Here is a 3685-nt window from a genome sequence, read left to right as displayed (position 1 = left end):
ACTATGCTACCAGAGCTCCCTTAGCTGTTCAAAACCTCTCCACCCTCCCCTTGTCTGGATCCCTGCTGCTACTCACTCTGTCATCCCCCCCCCCCACTTTTCTTTCCCCTGCTTCCCTGCCTCTTGGGGGTGGGGCATGTGTCCCTCCCTTTACCTGGATTCCTGCTGCTGCTCCCTCTGTCATCTGGCATAGTGAATGAAAATTTGGTGTAGCAATTTAACCAAGAAATTCAGATTACAGATGCCTCTGTTCTCTAGCATCCAAATTGCTATGGAAAACATCCATTCTGAAATGTATAGTCTCCTTATTGACACTTACATTAAAGATTCCAAGGAAAGGGAATTTCCTTTCAATGTTATTAAAATGACGCCTTGGGTAAAGAAGAAGGCACATCAGGCCTTGTGCTAGATTGGGGACAAATGGAGAGCATGTTGCAGCCTTTGTAGGAATAGAAAGTATCTTCTTTTCTGGTTCTTTTTCATTAATATTCTAGCTCAAGAAACAAGGATTTATGCCTGGCCTCACATTTTCCAATTAATTTATTAGCAGAGATGAGGTTTACACTGTGAGTTTGCTTTCTTAATGTTCACACAGCTGCTACATACACTTTCAGAGCAGAGAATATAAAATAAGTAATTATTAATATTGTTAGGATAGAACAGGCACTCCTGACTGAGACCTTGATGATGAAGCTTATGAGAAAAAAATGCACTTTAATGAAATGGTACATTAAATTCATGGCAAACTGATTAATTCTGGAACTGAGGTTTAACAAGGTCGTCAGAGTAGATAATCCATTTTACTTCATGGAGAATACTTCACTGAGGGAAGATTAACTTCTTGAGAAGAGGATAGGAGAACATCAGAGGATGGGAGTGAGGTCAAGTCCAACAGAGAAATCTTTTACTCTGGATTGTGGTTGCTGACTTCTGAAAAAAAAAAAAAAAAAAATGAAGATTTTTCTGGTTACCTAGTGCCGCTCTGACAAGAAATATACCACAAATGGGATGGCCTTAAAAAACAGGAGTTTATTCTTACAATTTGAAGGCTTTAAGTCCAAGTTCAAAGTGCCAGGCTCTAAAGGCTGGGTGAAAGCCCCTCAGCCTTGGGATCCAGCTCTGCCTCCTGCTCCTGGCCCAGTGGAGCTAGAAGCATTTCTTCAATCAGACAGCTGCAGGCTGCTGAGGCTGAGAAGCCCCAGGGTTGACAAGTCAAAAGGCACAGTCCCGATGTTACCAAACCATACGGCAGGCCATTAACTTAAGTCCATTGTAAGTCCCAAGGTCGGCAGAGCATAGTAGGTTGCTGAGCAGTGACACAGCTACATGCAGGGTCCAAGCATGCCATAGGCCAGAGACCATTCTCAAAGCTTCTCTTTATATACAGGAAGCAGACCACATACCCAAAGGCAGCTACTCAGTTGCTCCCAGTAGATTGCACCATGGAGTTGATTACCAGTCACATCATGGGGAATAACTACAGCTTCCCAGCAACTCAACCAGGCCTAGCCAAGTTGACACACAAACAAAACCACCACAAGATGCACTCTGATTTTGCTGATTTTTTTTTTTTTTTTTTTTTGCTTCTCGTAAAAAAACAAAAAAAGTCAGCTACTTTAGATGTATCAATCAGCTTCACCATATGAATTGACCCAAGTAGGAGAAACCATCATTAATGACATCTTAGAAACTACACCAAAACAAATCCTGTTTATTAACAATGATAGTGGTCTCACCTAGAATGAGAGGATTTTAAGACAAAGGCTATTCAGATTTTTTATGAAAACTCTTATCATTGTTTGGTTTTAGCAATCAGGCTAGCTGTTGAGGACTTTCCTTTAGCTGTACCAGCATCAATCCTGACTTTAGAATGCAGAGCCCCTCAGGCTAGTTTGATCCAGTAGAATTAAGCATTCAGTCAGTTAGAAGATGTCAACCTCACTGCTCCAAAGCAGATTTTAAAATTTGCTTATTAGTTTGTATATGAAACTGGCACTTCACATACAAGTACACATTGTACTTTCAAGATAAAAGCCTAATTTAGCCTGATTTTGTTAGTTTCTGAACCAAATACATACAAAGTATTCTATCAACTACTTGACAGGAGCCAATTCAAAACTCACCAGAACACTAAAAGAAGTTAAAGCTGTGTAGACTGGGCATATTATTTCTAAACTTTGTTTCTTTAGTACATTAAAGTATTTTAAAATCAATTTTATAGTAAATCCTGTGTATGTCTCATTTTTAGACAATTGATACCATATAGAAAAAGCTGAGCTGTGCTTTTTTATCCTGTAACCCAACTGTATATATGCTGAAGTAATGTGTCCTGAAATAAGAAATCAAAGAAGACTTTGTTAAAAGCTATCTCTCAGAGAAAGAACTTTGTAATTTAAATCATTAGGAATTGAGGGGTAATAAGGGCTGACTAGTGAGCTGGGTTTGATATTTGTCAGGGGGAAACCAACTTATTTATCAAATTGTGTTTCCTCCAACTTCTAGTTGATGTGATATAATCCTTAAAGAGTTGTCTAGATGGGATCTAAGATAGTATTGTAAATTGATTTTCAAATCAACCTTGAACAAAATTATCCATCCCAGATCTTGTCCCTGTTAAGTAGTAAAGCCAGGACTAAAATGGACTCTTCCAAAAGTTGAGTATTGGTTCTGAATTTGTTTGTGTGTAAGTAGGTACTATTGCAATTTACTCCATTCACATTTATTTACTACTTGTCTTTGAAAGTAGAAAATAGTTTCCCTAAGAATCTTTTTAGATTATACCTGTAGTTCATATATGCCCAGTATTATCCACCACTCTTCTGTCAGTCTGCCGTACTGTGTTGTGTGTTGTGTGTTGCTGTGAAGCTACAAGCTATGCCACCAGTATTTCAAATACCCAAGTACCAGTAGGGTCACCTATGGGGGACAGGTTTCAGTGGAGCTTCCAGAATAAGATAGAGTGGGAAGAAAGATAAAGATACCCACTTCTGAAAAAAATGGCTACTAAAATCCTTATGAATAGCAGTGAAAAAATGATCTGGTATTTACTGGAAACCTTTGTGAATAGCAATGAAATATTGTCTGATATAATGCCAGAAGATGAACCCCTCAGGTTGAAAGGGACTCAAAATATGATGGGAAGAGCTGCCTTCTGAAAGTAGAGTCAACCTTAATAATGTGTATTGAGTAAAGTTTTCAGGACCTACACTAGGTGAATGTTGATGGCACATGACTGAAAATGGGAAGAAACAGCTGCAAACTTCCATTAATAATTGGAACATGGAATGTACAAAGTATGTATGAATCTAGGAAAACTGGAAGTTGTCAAAAATTAAATAGAATGCATAAAAATCAGTATCATAGGCATTAGTAAGCTGAATTGGACTGTTATAAGTAATTTTAAATAAGGTAGTCGTATGGTCTGCTATACCAGGGATGACAAATTGAACAGGAATGGCATCACATTCATTGTCAAAAAGAACATTTCAAGACCTATTGTTTTGGTTACCTAGTACTGCTCTAACAGAAGATACCACAGGTGGAATGGCTTGAACAAACAGGAGTTTATTCTCTTACAGTTTTGGAGCTAGAAGTCTGAGTTCAAAGTGCCAGGCTCTAGGGGCTAGGAGAAAGCCCCTTACCCTTGGTCTTCATCTCTGCCACTTGCTCCCAGTCCACTGAAGCT

At 38.8% G+C, this 3685-nt stretch overlaps 1 pseudogene; it reads left to right on the top strand.

Annotated features, from left to right (window-relative positions):
* Nucleotides 1-856, top strand: part of LOC103204990 — a 7809-nt pseudogene extending 6953 nt beyond the window's left edge.
* Nucleotides 857-3685: the final 2829 nt, after the last annotated feature.

This window comes from Orycteropus afer, unplaced genomic scaffold (genome assembly GCF_000298275.1).
Source record: "Orycteropus afer afer isolate SDZICR_OR568_19922 unplaced genomic scaffold, OryAfe1.0 scaffold00010, whole genome shotgun sequence".
NCBI classification, from domain to species: domain Eukaryota; kingdom Metazoa; phylum Chordata; class Mammalia; order Tubulidentata; family Orycteropodidae; genus Orycteropus; species Orycteropus afer.
Note: the sequence above shows the minus strand (reverse complement) of the source record. Positions and strands in the feature narration are given on the sequence as shown.